Source organism: Giraffa tippelskirchi, chromosome 9 (genome assembly GCF_054371585.1).
Source record: "Giraffa tippelskirchi isolate mGirTip1 chromosome 9, T2T-mGirTip1v1.2.pri, whole genome shotgun sequence".
Lineage (NCBI taxonomy): Eukaryota > Metazoa > Chordata > Mammalia > Artiodactyla > Giraffidae > Giraffa > Giraffa tippelskirchi.
Genome location: NC_137283.1, coordinates 15,149,606 through 15,170,538, shown reverse-complemented (window position 1 = coordinate 15,170,538; position 20,933 = coordinate 15,149,606). Strand labels below are relative to the sequence as shown.

Sequence of the window (20,933 nt, the reverse complement as noted above, 5' to 3'; positions counted from 1 at the left end):
TTGTTGAGTTGCATGAGTTTTTTTTTTTTTTTATTCATTATACAGGTCTCTTATCGGGTATATGATTTGCAAATATTTTCTCCCATTCTGTAGGCTTGTCTTTTCACTGTGTGTGTGTGTGTGTGTGTGTGTGTGTGTGTGGCTGTGCTGCAGCGTGTGGGTCCTTGGTTCCCTAAAAAGTGATAGTCATTCAGTCGTGTCTGACTCTTTGCAACCCCATGGACTGTTGCCCATGAGGCTCTTCAGTCCATGGAATTCTCCAGGCAAAAATACTGGAATGGTAGCCATTCCTTTCTCCAGGGTATCTTCCTGACCTAGGGATCAAACCCAGTTCTCCTGCATTGCAGGCAGATTCTTCACCATGAACCACCTGGCAAACCCTGACCAGGGATAAAATCCTCGCCCCTTGCAATGGAAGCTCAGAGTCTTAACCTCTGCACCACCAAGAAAGTCCCTCTTTTCACTTTCTTAATGGTGTCCTTGGAAGCACAAAATTTTTAATTTTGATGAAGTCCAATTTCCCCCCTTTTTTTGGTCACTTACATGGTTTAGTGTCATGTCTAAGAAATCATTGCATAATCCAAGGTCATGAAGATTTGCTCCTACTTTTTGTTTCTAAAAGGTTTATAGTTTTGCTCTTCTATGTAGCCTTATGATCTATTTTAAGTTTTGTAAATGGGATAAGTTAGATGCTCAAATTAATTCTTTGGCATGTGGATATTCAGTGGTCCCAGCTCCACTTGTTGAAAAGACGATCCTTTTTCGGTTTAATTGCCTTACATTTTTGCCTCATTGAGGCCAGGTAGGGAGAGGGGCTCAGTTTACCACTGGGCAGGAGAACTGGTTGAGGGAGGGAAGAGAGAGACTGAAGAGTGAAAAAAGTGAAAGTGTTAGTCACTCAGTGTATGACTCTTTGTGACTCCATGGACTGAATGAAGCCCGCCAAGCTCCTCTGTCCATGGGATTCTCCAGGCAAGAATACTGGAGTGGGTAGCCATTCCCTTCTCCAGAGGATCTTCCCAACGTAGGGATCAAACCCAAGTCTCCCACATTGCAGGTGGATTCTTTCTGAGCCACCATGGAAGCCCAAGATACTGGAGTGGGTAGCCTAACCCTCCTCCAGGGGATCTCCCCAACCCAGGGATTGAACCCAGGTCTCCCTCATTGCAGGCAGATTCTTTACAGTCTGAGCCACAAGGAAAGAGTAGTTATAAAGAGTAGTTATGTGGTAAATCAATTGACCATAAATGCAGGGACTTATTTCTCAAGTCTCGATTTGATTCTGTCGATCTGCATGTCTATCCTTATGTCAGTATTATGCTGTCTGGATTACTGCAACAAGGCAGGATGTTTTGAAACTGAGAACTTTGTTCTTTTTCAAGGTTGCATTGGCTATTTTGAGTGCTTTGTATTTCCATATGAATTTTAAGATCAGCTTGTCAATTTCTGCAAATAAAACACCATGAATTTTGATGAGGACTGTATTGAGTCTACATATCCACTAGGGCATTATTACCAGCCTTATTAAGTCTTCTGATCCATAACACGAGATTTTATCATTCACAGCATTTTTCGTTCATTATTTGCAACAATGTTTTGCAGTTTTTTTTAGTGTACAAGTCTTGTACTTCTGTTGTTAAATTTACTCCCAAGTATTTATTCTTGTTAATACTCATGTAAACTTGTTATTAAATTTTATTAAATTAATTTTATTTTTGGATTGTTCATTGCCAGTCCATTAGAAACACAATTGTTATATATTATTTTTGTATCTTGAAACCTTGTTGAACTCATGTATTAGTTCTAGTATTTTTTTTATTCTCTAGGATTTTCTACATATAAGATCATAACATCTGCAAATAGAGACAGCTTTACTTCTTTCCAATCTGAATGCCTTTTAATTATTTCACTTGCCTAATTGCCTTGTCTAGAATCTCCAGTATAGTGTCAAAAAGAAATGGTGAGATCAGACATCTTGTCTTGTTCCTGATCTTAGGGAGAAAGCTTTCCATCTTTCACCTTTAAATGTGATACTACCTGTGGGCACCAGGCAAACTTAACCAAAAGGCTTAGTTTCTCACCTTTCTGTCTAGTTAGAAGAGACTCCTGGGATTTCCCTGGTGGTCCAGTGGTTAAGAATCCACCTTGCAATGCAGGGGACACAGGTTAGACCCCTGGTCAGGGCACTAAGATCCTACATGCTTCGGGGGGAGCTAAGCCACAATGAAAGATCCTGCATGAAGCAGTGAAGATCCCACATGCCACAGCTATGACCCGACGCAGCCAAAATAAGAAAATTAATGTATTTTTAAAAACAGACTCCTCACAGTTAGAAATATAGTCACCTAATTTTTTCTCTAGGATTTTTATAATTTTATTTTTTATTTCACTTAGTATTCTTCACTTCTATAATCCTCTGTTAGCTCTTCTTTTTTTAATAACTTTTTTATTTCCCGAGATTTTCTATTTTAAATTTGCTTCACGAGAATGTTTCAGTACTTGTTGATGTATTTTCATGATGGCTGCTTTAACCTCTTTATCGGATAATTTCAACATCTGAACATCTGATTTATCTCAGTGTCTGGACTGCAAGGAGATCCAATCTGTTCATCCTAAAGGAAATCAGTCCTGACTATTCATTGGAAGGACTGATGTTGAAGCTGAAACTCCAATACTTTGACCATCTGATGTGAAGAGCTGACTCATTTGAAAAGATCCTGATTCTGGGAAAGATTGAGGGCCACAGGAAAAGGGGACAACAGAGGATGAGATGGTTGGATGGCATCACTGACTCAATGGGCATCAGTTTGAGTAAACTCCAGGAGTTGGTGACGGACAGGGAGGCCTGGTGTGCTGCAGTCCATGGGGTTGCAAAGAGTCAGACACGACTGAGCGACTGAACTGAAATGTCTTTTCTCATTCAAGTTGTCAATTTCCTGGTTCTTGGTGTGATGAGTGACTGTTCTATTGTGTTCTGGACATTCTGGGTATTATATTATGAGACTCTGGACCATAGTTGATCTTGTTTCTCAGTAGGCAGATCTGATGTGGAGGTGTGGCATGTGTGTCTCCCCTCTGGGCTCTAGGGAAATGACCCCAGCCAAAGGAGCACACCGATTCTTACTGCCTCCTTGCAGACAGATGTGGTGGGGGCTCAGCCGCCTCCTGGCCCCGGGGAGGGCTTCCTGGTCAGAACCGGGAGACTGACCTGCACCGCCTCTTTGCCTCCAATAAATGTGCAAGTCCAGCTCCCCACTGAGCCCTGCGGGGATGGGGGGGCGGGGGTGGCAGGCAGAGTGCCAATTCCCACCTCCCACTCATCGTTCACTCCATTTCATAATGCCAGGTGGGCGCAGTGGCCCAGCCTTCCTTGGGGCCTGCGGACACCCAGAGCAGAGGGTGAAGGGTGGAGGGACAAGCCTGGCACCACCGGGAAGCCCTGTACTGCGGGGTGGGTCTAGAGGATCAGGCACCCGGGACAGCCTGATACTGCCAAGGCAGAGGACTGGAGCACCGCCTCCCTCTACTGGCGGGGGATGGAAGTCGGCTCCCCACCGGCTCCCCGCAGTGCTCTCCCTGCAGGGGAAATGAACCATGTGGGGAACCCCTGCTTCCACACAGTGCGGGAAGGAACATTACTTCCCTGTCGGCCCCAGTCTCTGACACCACCAGAGCACGCAAAGGTGGAATCAGAGCACAGAGGTTCTTAGGCAGCCCTTCTTTTTTCCACCTTTCACAGTCTTCCTACACAAATGTGTTGTGATTTTTAGTTGTAAGAGGAAATGGGAGAAACAGAGTTATGCTATCTTGGCGGGAAATGGAAGGTTCGTTCACAATTTTATTTTATTTTATTTTTTTTTGTGGTGATATTATAGTGCATTTATTTATTTTTTTATATAAATTTATTTATTTTAGTTGGGGGCTAATTACTTTACAATATTGTAATAGCTTTTGCCATACATTGACATGAATCAGCCATGGGTTTACATGTGTTCCCCTTCCTGGACCCCCCACCCACCTCCCTCCCCATCCCATCCCTCTGGGTCATCCCATTGCCCCGGCCCTGAGCCCTTGTCTCATGCATCGAACATGGAATGGTGTTCTGTTTCACATATGATAATATACATGTTTCAATGCTATTCTCCCAGAACGTCCCACCCTCACCTTCTCCCTCAGAGTCCATAAGATTGTTCTATGCATCTGTGTCTCTTATTCTGTCTCGCATATAGGGTTATCGTTACCATCTCTCACAATTTGTATGGAAATATAAGAAACCTCGAATAGCCAAAGCAATCTTGAGGAAGAAGAATGGAACTGGAGGAATCAACCTGCCTGACTTCAGGCTCTACTACAAAGCCACAGTCATCAAGACAGTATGGTACTGGCACAAAGATAGAAATATAAATCAATGGAACAAAATAGAAAGCCCAGAGATAAACCCACGCACATATGGACACCTTATCTTCGACAAAGGAGGCAAGAATATACAATGGAGAAAAGACAACCTCTTTAACAAGTGGTGCTGGGAAAACTGGTCAACCACTTGTAAAAGAATGAAACTAGAACACTTCCTAACACCATACACAAAAATAAACTCAAAATGGATTAAAGATCTAAACGTAAGACCAGAAACTATAAAACTCCTAGAGGAAAACATAGGCAAAACACTCTCCGACATAAATCACAGCAGGATCCTCCATGACCCACCTCCCAGAATATTGGAAATAAAAGCAAAAATAAACAAATGGGACCTAATTAAAATTAAAAGCTTTTGCACAACAAAGGAAACTATAAGCAAGGTGAAAAGACAGCCTTAAGAATGGGAGAAAATAATAGCAAACGAAGCAACAGACAAACAATTAATCTCAAAAATATACAAGCAACTTCTGCAGCTGAATTCCCGAAAAATAAACGACCCAATCAAAAAATGGGCCAAAGAACTAAACACATTTCTCCAAAGAAGACATACAGATGGCTAACAAACACATGAAAAGATGCTCAACATCACTCATTATTAGAGAAATGCAAATCAAAACCACAATGAGGTATCATTTCACACCAGTCAGAATGGCTGCTATCCAAAAGTCTACAAGCAATAAATGCTGGAGAGGGTGTGGAGAAAAGGGAACCCTCTTACACTGTTGGTGGGAATGCAAACTAGTACAGCCACTATGGAGAACAGTGTGGAGATTCCTTAAAAAACTGCGAATAGAACTGCCATATGACCCAGCAATCCCACTGCTGGGCATATACACCGAGGAAACCAGAATTGAAAGAGACGCGTGTACCCCAATGTTCATCGCAGCACTGTTTACAATAGCCAGGACATGGAAGCAACCTAGATGTCCATCAGCAGACGAATGGATAAGGAAGCTGTGGTACATATACACAATGGAATATTACTCAGCCATTAAAAAAATACATTTGAATCGGTTCTACTGAGATGGATGAAACTGGAGCCCATTATACAGAGTGAAGTAAGCCAGAAAGAAAAACAACAATACAGTATACTAATGCATATATATGGAACAATTTTATTTTTTACGCTAAAGTCTTTAATACATCTGGAATTTATTTTTGTCTGAAGTGTAACATAAGAATCCAACTTTATCTCCTACTGATGGATAATCAGTGATGTCACTCTTATTTATCAAATAAAATATCATGATCTCGTTTCATGTAAATACCAGCTGTTCTGATTTTTGTGGGATTTTGTTTTGTTTTGTTTTTTTTACTTTTTTCTTTGTTTTGTCCTCACCTCAAGGCATGTGGCATGCTGAATCTTAGTTCCCTGACCAGGGATCAAACCCATGCCCCCTGCAGTGCAAACGCAGAGCCCTAACCACTGGACTACTAGGGAATTACTAGATAACAATTGTTTTATACATTAAAATATAAAAATACTGGATGTGGGATGTGGGCTTTCCAGGGGGTGCTAGTGGTAAAGAAACTGGCTGTCAATGCAGGAGACTTAAGAGACACAGGTTTGGTCCCTGAGATGGGAAGATCCCCTGGAGAAAGGCATGACAACCCACTCCAGTATTCTTGCCTGGAGAATTCCATGGACAGAGGAGCCTGGCAGGCTACAGTCCATAGCGTCACAAGAGTCAGACATGACTGAGGCGACCTAGCACATACGCACGCACACTGGGATATGTTTTTCGCTTCCTTATTCTGTTTCACCTATTTCCTTATTATTACTATAAGTTCGGACAACAGGAGTCATATTTTATCATCAACGGAGGCAAGTACACTGTTACTGTCTTTCATTTCCAAGTGATTCCTGGTTATCCTTGGGTATATATCCTCCTGTACACACTTTAAGGCCATTGTGTTATGAAGGTTGACTTCAGCAAGCTGGAGATGGCTTCAGCTGTTTTACTGAAATAAGAGTTGAGTCTTCACAGCATTGACACCAGTAAAAGTGCAAGATGTCCTGATTAATAATGTTCTATAACCACGGCTCACAGATGTTCCTCCTGCTCCTGCTTCATAGATCAAACCTCTGGTCATATCTAAGGTCAGAAGGGCTATGGGATACTGGTGAAGATTAATACATCTGTTGTACTAGTCTGCTTGGACTGCCATAACAAGATGCTACAGACTGGGTAGCTTAAACAACAGACATTTTTTTCTCGTATTTCTGAAGGTTAGATATCTAAGACTGATGTGCCAGGCTTGGTTTCTGGTGAGACCTCCCTTCCCGGCTGGCAGTCAGCCACTTTCTCTCTGGGTCCTCAAAACATGGCCTTTCCTCTGTGCTCTTGTGGAGAGCGAAAGGTATGGGTGTGGCTGTGGGGTTTGCTACATCCATGAACTAATGAGGCCTTGAAGCTAAAGCAAAGCAGAGAAAAAAGAAAAGAAAAACAAAAAACACCAGGGGCCTGAGAAGCAGAACATTACACCCCTAACATAGACCGCCATTCCCTATTTTTGCTTCAGATGATTCCACTTTATTTCTGGGCTTCCCTGGTAGCTCAGACAGTAAAGAATCCGCCTGCAATACGGGAGACCTGGGTTCAATCCCTAGGTTGGGAAGATCCCCTTGAGGAGGGCCTGGCAATCCACACCAGTAATCTTGCCTGGAGAATCCACATGGACAGAGGAGCCTGGCAGGCTACAGTCCATGGGGTTGCAAAGAGCTGGACATGGCTGAGCAACTAAGCATAGCACAGCACAGGCACCCAGAATGTGTCCTGTGTCTCTGACTCTAGAGGCAGAATCATGCTCTGGTCATCTGATAAATATACCCCTGTTTAGACCTTTCTTTCTTTTAGTTTACAGAGGATTTGGGTCTTTCTTGTGTCAAAGGAAAGAAAAAACAGAAAAAAAACCCACAAATAAACGGAATACTTATTCCAACATTAGAGGTTACTGTTGTGAGATATTACGCCATATCTTTTTATTCTGGTGAATTATTAATAAAGCCTGCTTTTGTTTAATGCCTGCTAATAATTTCTAAAAACAGATCTACAACTTCAGCTGTAAATTCAGTTCCATGAATCATTCTGCAGAAAACCCAATTGTATGGTTAGCAAAAATCTCTGACAAACAACTTCATCTTTTCAGCCTCCCTCTCAGGAATCTCTGTAGAATGGAAGACAAACCAAAGCAAGACTCAGGAAGGCAAGAGGGGGAAGTCGAAATAAAGCTTCCTGGGTGGGTCTTCAGCAACATTGTTCAAGGAATAACAAACAGGATGAAAAGGCATTGAAACAAGTTAACTTTCTGACTGTGAGTCAGGAAGGGAAGGGCAGTCAGTCTCACATGGCTTCTGTTCACTATCAGATACCCAGCATTTCCCCAGATCTCCCTAAGAAATAGATCTTCTGATCCCTAATTAACAAAGTAGAAAACTGAGACTCAAAGAAGTCTGTCTATCCACGACCCTAAAGATTATTATACAGACTGAAGGAAGTCAGAAAGAGAAAAACAAATATCATACATTAACACATATATACAGAATCTAGAAAGATAGTACTGATGAACCTATTTGCAGGGAAACATTGGAGACACAGACATAGAGGACAGACTTATGAACATGGGAGTGGGGTGGGGAGGATGCAGGGGGTGGGGAGGATGCAGAGGGTGGGACGAATGGAGAGAGTAGCATGGAAACATATACACTAACATGTGAAAAATAGACAACTAATGGCAATTTGCTGTATGATTCAAGGAACTCAAACCAGGGCTCTGTAACAATCTAGAGGGGTGGGAAGGGGTGGAAGCTTCAAGAGGGAGGGGAAATATATGTACCTATGACTGACTCATGTTCATCTATGGCAGAAACCAATGCAATATTGTAAAGCAATTATTCTTCAATTAAAAACAAAAAACAGGCCTGTGCAATGGCAAAACTAAAATGTGAACCCGTGGTGGTGTGATGCCAGAGCCTTCATCATCCAAGGACTCTTTACTGCCGACCAAATAGCCATAAAATTCATATAACTCATCTTCCTGTGAGAGAAAGGAATAAAATATTCACACATCACCCTTTTCCCCTCAAGAAGGAATCTTGAGGATGGAGATAAAACCATTGACAAGGTTCGCTTTAGAAATCCTCTCAAGGAGATTCTGACATCTGTTCCCATCTTCTCATTAAGAATCACTGCTTTTGTGCTCAGTGAACTGACCCAATCCCAATGCTATTGGGTTAGATATTTCTCACATGGAGTCCCTCATTCAATGGATATTGATTTAGTGTCCACAGTGAGCCAAATACTGAGCTGGGCAGGGGGGAGGCCCAGTGGGGATCCAAACCAGACACAGCCTCTGCTCCCAGTCTAAGTCCCAGGAGTAAGCAGAAATCAGATAGAAAATCATCTCTAGAGATTTCCCTGGTGGTTCAGTGGCTGACTCCACACTCCCAAAGCAGGGCCCCCACGTTCAATCCCCGGTCAGGGAACCAGATCACACATGCCACAGCTAAAGATCCCACATGTTGCAACTAAGACCTCACACAGCCAAATAAATAAATATTTAAAAAAGAAAGAAGGAAAATCACCTCCACGAAACCAAGGGAGTTCACCTCAGGGAAATAGGATCCTGCAAGCCACACGGCACAGTAAATAATTAATAAATAAAATTAAAGAAAAAAATGTAGGATGGAATCAGTCTGCCCTGTGGGGGAAGTTTCTGCGGTAGCTCTCAGCTTGCAGCAGGGAAAGAGGAAGTGGGTAGTTGGGCTTACCCAGAGGGGACCACAGAATGGGGATAATGGCAGAAAGAGGCATCAACATTGTGAACCTGGCCTGGATCAGGAAGGCAAGGAAGAAAGGAGAGAAATGTGGGCTGAAGGTATTAAGATGGATCAAGGTCCTTCCTGTAAAGGGCCACACAGTGAACATTTCAGGCTTCGTGGGCCATACAGTCTCAGTTATAACTATTGAACTCCACCCTGGTAACTTGAAAGCATCCACAGTAAGTACATGAATGGGGAGGGCTGTGTGCCAATAAAACTTTATTCACAAAAACAGTCAGTGGGCCACAGTGTGTGCCACACCCTGGATTAACATAAGAAGAAGGGTTTGATTTGGTAGCTTTGGAAGCCATGCAGTCACAGTGAGGATGAGGTCCAGGGTGCAGCTGGGAGGGGGCTGAGAAGAATGAAGGAGACAGTTGCTGAGGAGGTTGAGAGGCTGAGAGGCCTGGAAGCCAGAGGCTGACATCTCCTAGGACAAAGGCCAGAGGAAGAGAGCAATCCTGTTGCCCAAGTCTTGGATGAATGAGGGGAAGGTCTGAAAGTTCAGCAGATAATGGTGGAATGGGGTGACTGAGTGCCATGAGCTCCTCAAAGAAGCAGAGTGGGTAACCAGGGAAAGCTGGAATTGTCTGGAAGTTTCCAGAAGGGTGGAGAAACAGACACGGTGGAGGACATGTTGGCAGCAGGTAAGGTGACTGAGGGAATTGTCCCATTGAACATCAAAGCTGTGTGTTCTATAGTTTGGGATAAATTTCCCCCTCAGAGACTCAGTGATGCTGATAATTATCACAAATGCATTCGCCTTCTCTCCCCATTCCCAACCAGATTAGTCTTTGAGAGAAAAGTCAAAGTGTGACTCACTGAGTCATGTCCGACTCTTTACGACCCCATGCACTATAGCCTGCCAGGCTCCTCTGACCATGGGATTCTCCAGGCAAGAATAAATGGAGTGGATAGCCATTCCCTTCTCCAGGGCATCTTCCTGAGCCAGGGATCAAACCTGGGTCTCCCACATTGCAGGCAGATTCTTTGCCATCAGAGCCACTGGGGAAGTCTTTTGAGAAGCCGCTTTCTAACTCTGCCTCGCCCCTCCTCTCCCCTCCCTAGAGCCATCTATGGCTCACCATTGTCAAGCAACTAGATCCCAAACTTCTGAGCACGACACTGAAATTAACCACGGCTGTCTCTATTCTTCTCACTCACCATGATGCTTCAGCAAACCAAATGTTTGCTACTTTCCATATCTACGCCACAAATTCTCACTTCTTCCTGTGCACCGTTAGCAGAAAGGCCCTTTCTCTGCACCTCCAACTGTCAATGCCTGGCCCATTCTTCCTGGTCTGGCTGGAATGAAATGGCCAGGGTGAATCTTTCTCCAGCGACCTTGGCAGAAGGTGCTAGTAAACAGGGCTGGGGAGAGTTTCCAGGCTGCGCAGGCTAAGCATCCCTTTAAACCTCCCATTTTCAAGCAGTGTGTTCAATGCAGGGGGATGTCTCGGAAGGAGCAGAGAAGCAGAGGACAGGGGAAGGGTCAGCCTCTGTTCCCGACTCCACACACCACTTGCCAAGCAGATGCCCTTCAGCGCCGCTCTCTGTGACCTGGGCCACCCTTGGGCATTCTCCAACCCACATGCTCGCCATCTCGGACATTTCCTGTCAACCCTGCAAAATTTCTTAAAAGACATTCTGGTAAACACCATTTTTTCCAGCCCCAAGCTCCCTAGGCTTGGTCCTGGTCAAACCTGACACCCATAGGATGTTCGCCGGAAGTTCCGTAGCTAGCAGCCCTCAGAACAGTCTGTGGGCCTGTGGCCCAGGCTCCCTCCCAGAGGCCTCCCCTAAAGAGCTGAAAAGCACAGGATCCCAGAAGGGGCAGCAGCTCCCTGGAAAGGCAGCCCCTTCCACCAAGCGTCCCAGGCTGCTGCCTGTGGATTTTACCCTGGAGACCCACGACTTTGGTGGGCGTGGTCACAGCTCCGGGCAGGGTCCCCACTCCCTTCCCTGGAGCTGGAACAATCCGAGGCACCCACAGGGGCCAGCTCCCCTCATCAATTCTGCATCTTCCTGAAAATGTACTTTTAAGCCCCTTAATTGCATTTCAGAGATAACCCTGCAAGCAAAGTGGCAGGAAGAGAAACCGTAGAGAGAGGTTGGTGGTCAGGCTCTTTGTTTTAAATCAATCAAACATCTGCGACTAATGCAGCTCTGGGCTGCTCCTCAGGAAGCATTATCCCTATTAGTGGGGGCTGGCAGGAACACAAAATAAGATATTTATGGGCTGGGCATGTGTGCATGGCTGCGGGGATCGTGGGGCTGGGGAGGAGAACAGCGCAGGTCAGCAAGTCTGCTGCCTTCCCTCGCCTTGCTTGGGGGTCCACACCAAGCTGGGGACAGCAAGCCCAGGACTTCTGCCCTGGTGCCACCCCACTCCCACCCCCCACCCCCCACCCTGACACACACATACACACACACACACGCACACACACACAATTCACATGGTGTGGAGAGGCTTCTGCCTTCCAGGCCCTGATCTGATCACAGCTGGGGTCTCGGCAAGTCACCCCTTCTCCTTGGGCTCTGGGCCTCGGTCGTACAATGACAGATGTGGCGGGGATGTCCTCCAAAGTCTCTTCTCTGCAGATGTGTGTGGTGAGCTTGGGAGAGGGTGTGCTGCCTAGAGCCACAACTGTCTGCTAAGGAGGGAAGCTCCTGGGTAGTCAGAGAGCTGCCTTTGGGAGTCAGGAGTGAAGGGACAGCAAGAGAGAGAGAGGACTCTGGTGCTCTCCGGAGGAGGACGATGGGGAGGAGGCAGAGGAGAGCCGAAGGTGACACATGGCTGGTGCCAAGTGGGGCCAGGTAGCTGGTGAGCAGCCAAGGGTTAAGAACAGGGCGCCTGAGCCCTCAATTCTAACTTGTCTGGGAGCATGTTTGACAAGACTCTTCACAATCCCAGATCGTTAATAAAGATTCTGTTAGAAGTGACTGTCTTGTGCTTGTGGTTGCTTAGGGAGTAGAACCAAGAAAGAAGTGTGCTCTGTGATGGATAAAAATAAAAGTGAAGGTATCAGAAGAGTCACAGAGACAGAGCAGAGAAGACGGAGAAGAAATCCCCAGAATCTTAAACCAGGCCCTGATCACAGCAGAGCTGGGCCGCCCCAGCCGACATCGGGGTTTATCTAAGCAAGGTCAGGAAAGGCAGGCCTTGGGCTCTGAGTATCTGCCAGGCCCATGGCAGTGAGGCCAGGCTGGGATACTGTCACACACACCCCCATACTGTTCCAGTTGGTCCCAGCTCCACCCACACCCGCCTCTGAGGGTTTCTTCCTCCTCCTGAGCTTGGGATTTCATTTTGGGGCTTTCACACCTAATCCTCCCTCTCCCCTCAAAGCCTCTGCCTTCCCTCGGCCAACAGCCAATGTCTCTTCCTCTAGGTCTGAGAACAAAGGTCCCATCCTCAGAGAGCTCTCCCCTGTCGCCCACCCCTTGGAGCTGAAACTGATGGCCTGGAATCCTCTCCTGAAGTATTTGGGCTTTTCCTCTGTGGTGCACACAGATCTCAGCCTGCCCTGGTGGGTGGGTGCGTGTGTGTGCGCTAAGGTTGTTTCCACACTCCCAGTTCCCTCAGGGAGAGTGGGCATTGCCTCTGCGATGTTCCTCCCTCTACCCAAGCATTTAGAGGGTGCTGGAAATCCAGCTGGCACTTCATACATGTTTGACGAGTCAATTAACAGATATACATGGAGCTGGAGTATTGATCATATTGCCATTCATACTCTTGATGACAGCCCAGGAAGTGGTAAGGAGAGAACAGGATAAGATGAGGGGCAGGGTGGGACTTCCCTGGTGGTCCAGTGAGTAAGACTCCACGCCCCCAATGCAGGGGGCTCAGGTTCGATCCCTGGTCAGGGAACGAGATCTCACATGCTGTAACTTAAGATCCTGCATGCCACAATTAAGACCCAGGGCAGCCAAACGAATAAATAAATAAAAGATGTGGGTCAGGGAGCATGCAGTTGGGGCAGAGGTTGAGACTTGTTCAGTCGCTATGTGCCCTGCCCAGCATGGGGGTCTCAGCCACCAGCCTCTAGCTACAGCCTCGAGGTATTTTACGTGTTCCATTCCAGGTGGAAAGACTAGATATGTGTCCAGGTGCGGGATGGATCTTATTCTTCAGCAAGACTTGAAGTCTACTGTGAAGTCTTACTGGTCTACAGGATCTGAGGGGCCAAATCCCCCCACAAGCAGTTACGAAGAGGGTTGCTGCCATTCCCATCTGCTCAGCCTGTAGGCTGGGGGCTCCTGTGGAGAGTTCATGCATAAAGAAAAGCATCAAGTTCCATGGCAATATTGTGTGATGCACATGGCGCCCGCCTTTCTGGAGGACCTGCCAGGACCCATCTACCCCAATGATCTGTGACTCTTGCTGTTCAACATCATCTCAAATTTGCTGGGCAACAGGAGGCGAGGTCCTTGGCCCCTCTGGGCCACAGTTCCATCTGAGTACAAGAAGAAATAAAAGGTTGTTGTGAAATATTGGCTGTGTTTGAACTAAGAGAATATTTCTCTCCAAGAGATTTCTTCTCTTCTGGAAGGAGAGACCCATACAGGGACCACCTCCCCTCCCCCACCCCAGTCTGGCCAACTATCTGAGCAAAAGAAACAACTAGAAATCCATCTTCATCACGAAATTAATCACCCTAGAGCAAATTTCAACACTGTCATTTTGCTGCTCAAACAATTTCCGGGACTTCCAAGACCTGTTATATTCATCCCAAATTCCTCACCAGGGGTCCTATTTGCATCTGCCACATCCCCTCTCTCCAAACCCTTGGCCCAGGTCTGATTCTCCTGCCAGTGACTAAGCTTGACTTGCACTTCTGAGTATGTGTTCCTGGGGTCCTAAAATCTCACCTCCTGCCCTTCCTCCTCCTCCAGGAAGCCTCCTCAGATGGAAGCTCCCCATCATTCCAACCAGACCAGAGCTCTCTTTCCTCTGATGCCTCTGTCTGCACTCCCATATAGCCTAGGAAGGAAGCTGCTCCTCTTGCAGAGCCCAGCATAGCACAGAGCCTCCTCCACTTGACAGCGTGTCTCACACTTTCCACTAAAACATCTTTAACAGCAGAGGACAATGTTGAAGTCCCCAAGTCCACTCAGGAAGCAGCGCCATGCAGCCTCAACTTCCCATCTCTCTACAGGGACATTTCTTTGCTCTTTTTTTAACATTAAAATTCATGAACTTCTGCATTCCACACAATCATGTGTAAGTATTTAACAGAAAAGTCATGATCTCCCCCATCCCAGTCTTCTAGCCCACTTGATACTGAGAAGGTATGCCACTTCCAGTTAACCCAAAGGAGAAAGCTAAGGCTGAGATGCCAATTGTTGAGGAAATGAAATAGGACTGGACAGACAGTGCCCAGAGAAGGCCGGCTTCCCACACAGCCAGCTGGGCTTCGGATGATCATGATGAAGGATTTGGGTTTTAATCATGTACTTCATTTTTGGCAAAGCCCTGGATAGCTTGCAAAATATCTTCACAACATGAATGCTGTCATATTGAGGTCACAGTGAAATGGAAGGGCAGGGAGGGCAGGAGGTAGTCCGCCCATTTGACAGAGAGGTTCTGGGCTACTTGAAGCCCAGCAACTAGAAAAGGGTACAGGCAGAGCAAAAACAAAACAAACCCTTTCTTATTTTTCTAATACATGAAGCATCCTGTTATCAGGATAACTGGTCAACCAGCACTGCCCAAAGCATCTACCCTTCACTGAGGACACGTGACATCACTTGGAGCCCTTACAAGGGGACCCTATCCCCTGACACCCATACACAAACACACGTACACCGTACACCACCCCTTGGGCTTGCCAACTTGTGCTTCAAGATCACAGTCTTCAGTTCTGGGTATATATACATAAAACCCACAAAAACACTATTTCAAAAAGAGATGTGCACCCCAATTTTCATAGCAGCATTATTTACAACTGCCAAGATATGGAAGCTGTAAGGCAAGTGCAGAGAAAAAGAGAATGAACCGGCCAGTCAGGCAAGAAAAGGGAAATTTATTAGAGGGAAAAGAGAGGGTGACTGGCCCTTAAGGAGAACCAGCGTCCTCCCTTTCTGACCGAGTCCTTCTTATACCCCACCAATGAAAAATTCTCTGAAGGGATGGTCATGGAGCTGGAGGTCTGGAATCTGGTGGTCTCACAGCTTTGAGAAGATAGGCGCCAGTGAGTGAGATAACAGGATGCCATTTGGGCAGTTTGGTCAGTCTCACAGATCACCTGATTTATCCTGTTTTCGAGGTTGACGTAACTAGCCATCTTATTAATAAGACCCTATGTGGGCCCTTCAGAAGCAACCCAAGTGTCCATCAACAGATGAACAGATAAAGAAGATGTGATACACATACACAATGGAGTACATACTCAACCATATAAAAAGAATGAAATCTTTTCATTTGCAGCAACATGGATGGAACCAGAGGGTATTATGCTAAGTGAACTGAGTCAGACAGAGGAAGACAAATACTGTCTGATATCACTTATATGTGAAATCTAAAAAATATGACCAACTAATGAATATAATAGAAAAGAAGCTGACTCAGAGAGAGCAAATTGGTGGTTACCAGTGAAGAGAGGGAAGGAGGGAGGGGCAGTAAAGGATGAAGAGGTACAAACAATTAGGTATAAAATAAGGTGCAGGGATACACTGCACAACACAGGGACTCTAGAAAATATTTTATAATAATGATAAATGCAGTGTAAGCATAACTGACTGTGAATCACTGTACTGTATACTTGAAACATATAAAATTGTACATCAACTATATTTCAACAAAAAATAATAAAAATTTTAAAAATTAAAAAAAGAAAGATCACAGTCTTCAGGAGTTCTTCCATGACACCCTTTCAAAGCTGTCATCCACGTCAGCCCAGAGCCTCCACACCCACCCAGAGCTGCAGGGCCTGCCTTCTGGCCATGGGACATTGAGGATGCCCCTGAATAGACTGGAAAGGGAGTTGGAGAAAGAAAGAAGCTTTTTCTCACAGTCCTTCCCTCTCCTCTACCTACTCTGTCTTCCTGGCCCACTTCCCATCCTGCGGAGGAAGCGGCTCCTGGATGGTGGCCTTGAGCTGGAAATGAGGGTGAGTGTAACTGACTCCCTCTCCGGCTGAGTCCCGATCCAGTGCTCTGAACGTGGAGTGCTGAGAGAGCTGAATGTGGAGGCCAAGCAGGGCATGGGCTGACTGAGCTGCTCGCCACCAGGTTTTGGGGGCAGCCACCTGCACGGGAACCCTCTGGAAGGGCGATCTGGGGGTCGGGTGTGCCTGTGCTGTGCGTAAGATCAGCTCCCAGGGTCACTGTCCCTGCTGCTCCACCACCTGATTACCTGCCAGCAGGAGCTGCGGGGGCCATTCCCACGGGGGATGGTGCTCCGGAACGAGGCTGTGCCTGAAGGATCTCCCTGTGTGCCTGTGAGCTGTGTCACCCTGGGAGACCGTTCTGAGACCTGGCTTCTTCATCTCCAAAACAAGATAAATCACTGGGTCCACTCAGCCTTCCTTGGGTCACAGAAGAGGGGAATCATGTCTCAGTATGTGTCTCCAAAGAAGATCAAATCCTCTGAGCCCACACAAGAGGAAGGAGATTTAAACCAACACCCATAAATGATCACAATCTTTGTGGTGTGAACGGATCACTTCAACATAGGGTGGGAAGGGCCATGATGGCCTCAGGCTGGGATGCTGGAGGCAGAGGAGTCACCCCTCCCTGGGGAGGTGGTCCAGGAGGCAGAGGGCCACCCACTTGCCATCCACCTCTGCAGGTGCAAGCTGAGTGCTCGTGAACTCAGTGGCCCTGGACAGCCAGATATATACATGGTGTGTGGAAAATGGGAGAAGTAGGGACCGCGGTCCCTGGAGATGACACACTCTCTCCAAGACCATGCAGGGACTTGGCCCAGAGTCCCAGAGCTTCTCGCTTTCAAGAGAAGCAGGAAGACTGGGCTTATATGTGAAATTTCCTAACTCTTAGAGGTTTGCAACTAGCTTCATTAAAACAGTGAAATCTATCCAGCCATCATTTCATGGACCCAACCAAATGCATCCTCTCTAAGTGCTTGTGACTGCAGAAGAGTGAACCCTCTGGGTGGGAACAGAACGTCTGTGTGTCTGTGAGTGTGATGGCGAGAGAAAGTCAGCCTGTGGCTCAGACTGCACTGAAACCTTGCAGGGAGTTCTACGGGGAAACAAAAACGGATGAGATGCTCCCCTCCTCCCGCCCCCATAGCCCTACAGCTGCGCAGGATGACTTGCAGGTTTTGCTGGCAAAGCACACTCCCTCCTGCCTGGGGCACAGAGCAGCTCCTCCAGCCGCTGTCCGTCTGCCTGAGGCTGCTGGACCTGAGGGCAGGACTGTGAAGCAGGAGTGACATCTGCCGCCTGCTCATCCCGGCCCTCTGTGCCCCCTGTCTGCAAAGCCCAGTGTGGCCCAGCCGGTCCCGATCTCCCGGTCTTTGGATTCATCTTCCCTTCCCTGCCAGATGGATCTCCTTTCAGGCTGTGCTTCCCCAGCCATTCCCACACCGAGACGCGATCCTCCTCAGTCGATGGATATTGGCTAATTAACTGGGGTTTTGTTGCTTCTGCTCCAAAGGCAGGTGGGAAAGTCCCCAGCTGTCTCTTTGGAGAGAAAAGATGACTCAAACGTTATAGTTTCTAGTTGTCCCAAATCATGCTCTTGTGAAACCGGAAGGGGCTTTCTAATGCACCCCCCACCCCTGCTTTTACCCAGGGGTCCCGTGAAAACATAGACAAGTGGAAATTGACCCGATTCCCCCAGCCTCGAGAGAAAGACCCTCTCCCTGTTTTCCTCCTCTAAAGGGGGGGGGGCGCGGTGGCGGGGCCAGATCATCCTCAGCGAGGTCTCTGCCCTTGCACACCATGAAGACAGCTCCCCTCTTCCTTCACTTAACTGAACAGAAATGTTTTCCTCCCTCTGAAAAGTAGGATTAAAAAAGCCATTTCGCAGCTAGAAAACAGACTTGCAAGCAGAGGATCAGTCCGCTCTTAAGAAGGCTTTGTTGATTCTCCAAAATACTCCAAAGTGTTGATGTAAATAATGGCTGCTAAATTAAATGTTGCAAAAATAAACGATTCAAGGACACGTTCCTTCCTGGAGCCGTTCTGATTTTGCAAACTTTAGACTTCACCCTGAAGTCTACCCTGCAAGTTTTTAACAAATTCTCCTTAAGACACTTCAACAGAAGTCTCATCCCCCAAATAAAGAGTTTGAATCCAGAAGAGTGCATGACTTACAGCGCCCAACTTCCTTCTCATGTAACCACTTGTGGTAATGAAGTTAGTAAGATAAAAGCATTGCTGTTTTCCATTAAATTGCATTGCTCTCCAAAGAAATCAAAATCAAAACTTTAAATATAAAAATCCATTCCAAGACAAACAAAACTATGCCATCTGTAGAGACGTGGATGGACCCGGAGCCTGTCATACAGAGTGAAATAAGTTAGAAAGAGAAAAACAAATATTGTATATTAATGCATATATGTGGGATCTAGAAAAATGGTACAGATGATCCTATTCACAAAGCAGAAATAGAGACACACGCATACAGAACAAACGCATGGACACCAAAGGTAGAAGGGGGGGAGGGGAGGGGATGAATTGAGATTGACATACAGCAATCCTATGGACTGTAGCCTGCTAGGCTTCTCTGTCCATGGGATTCTCCAGGCAGGAATACTGGAGTGGGTAGCCATTCCCTTTCATTCCCTTCTTCAGGGGATCTTCCTGACCCAGGGATCGAACCTGGGTCACCTACATTGCAGGCCGATTCTCTACCGTCTGAGGCCCCAGGGAAGCCTATATACATTACTATGTATAAAATAAATAACTAATGAGAACCTACTCTACAGCACAGGGAACTCTATTCAATGCTCTGTGGTGATGAAGAGAGGATATATGTATTCATATAGCTGATTCACTTTGCTGCATAGCAGAAACTAACACAACACTGTAAAGCAACTATACTCCAATAAAACTTTTTAAAAGAGAGATGTAGGCTGGAGTGCTGCCCCCACTGCTCAGTACATGAGCAGACTTGAGGATATCACCTAACTTCCCTCAGCTCTAGTTTTCTTTGGGCGAAATGAGGTTAAAATTGTAGTTCTTATGACTATTCAGAGGGCTTGTGCACTTACAATATGCACAGTTGTCTGTATGTTATGCTTTAATAAGGCATTCCGTCTGTGTGTGTGTGTGTGTGTGCGCGCGTGTGTGTGTGTGTGTGTAGTTGGTCCTTGTTCCGGCCTTTCTCCCAGGAGTGGGAGGAGACTCAAAGAGGGTGATGCACATGGCAATGCCCAGTGACCTCCAGACCACCATGGAGGACAGCCATCATCAGAGAGCAGGTGGCCAGCACCAGCTCTGCTGCTTAGTCAGTCATATATTAATAACTTTTCCGCCCTGAGTTTATCTGCCTGTAAAATGGACCCAATAGTCTTTGTTTCGCAGGTTAAATGCCAACAGGGGTACTAACTATGCAAATACCACTGCCCACACCTCTCTTCTCCTCTCCCCACCCTCTCCAATGTCCTGTCCACAGAAGTAGATCCCCCCCACCCCCATGATTTCCTTCCTTGCCTCTCAGTGGCCACTGCAGTCTGCCCAGCCACCCACCCCCTGCCTGCTCATGCTGCGTGAGGCCATCTTTAGGACCAGATGCCCGAGGAGGAGGTCAGGGGCTGACCTAGCAGAGCCTGTCCTGTGTCCCGATTCCCGGCCTTCTCAGCTCTCATCTCCCCTTCCCTCTTCACCAATCACTCTCTCACCCTCTTCCTGAAGGCGCTTCACCTCTCCCTAGTCTCAGTATCCTTGTGTGAAAAATACACAGGCTGAAGGTAACAGATTCTGATTCAAAGAACAGATTCAGGCCGCCAGGCGGAGGTGAGAGCCTTCACTGTTTGGAGCATTTTTTCTGACGCCCAGCAGTGAAGCGCTGCACCGGGTCACAGAGACAGAGAGTGGCAGAAAGCTGGGATGTGAGCAGGACTGAGGCAGCCTGACGTCCAGGCCTTATCCCACTCGCAGAGCAGCTGAAGGGGGCCTGCGTGGCAGGGGCTAGACTTCTATCATCCCATCTTCCCCCCAATAATGATCTTAAGATAATCGGAGGGCTTGCCTATGACCCAGCTGACAAGTTCTGCATGGGCAACTGTGCCCAGAGGCCACCAAGCCTGCCTCCTGCCCACACTTGAGTGCAGAGACAGGAGGACATGGAGGGTGGAGCTGACACCCGACTATTAGGACCTGCTTCCTGGGTCCCGGTATATAGGTCACCGTCACATCGCTGGTGTGGTGACTCACCGCTCCCCTCTGTCACAGCCTGATAAAGAACTCAAGCCATTAATACATGGAACAAATGACTAAATGGGAGACGTACGAGGAACCCAGGATTAAATGAGTTCATTATTCATGCATCAGAAATGACTCTCCCTCTCACCAGTTCTTGTCTCTTATCTCTGTCTGTCAGACTTGAAACTGCAACAGATTCTGATGGGCAGGAGAGCTGGGGCTTGGAGGCCCCCTTCCTCCTGAGCAGGGACCCCACCCAGGGTAGCAGCCACCTTCAGGCTGGGGCCCTAGAGCTGAGCTGCTCCAGGCCTCTGCTGTGGGCTGTCTGTCGGCTGCTCTCTGGACTGTGATCTTGG

The 20,933-nt window shown here is 46.9% G+C and overlaps 1 long non-coding RNA gene across 2 annotated transcripts in view; it reads right to left on the bottom strand.

Annotated features, from left to right (window-relative positions):
• LOC145520687 (uncharacterized) overlaps positions 1–20,933 on the bottom strand; it is a 106,721-nt gene that overhangs the window by 64,304 nt on the left and 21,484 nt on the right. The gene's annotated exons all lie outside the window — the stretch shown is intronic.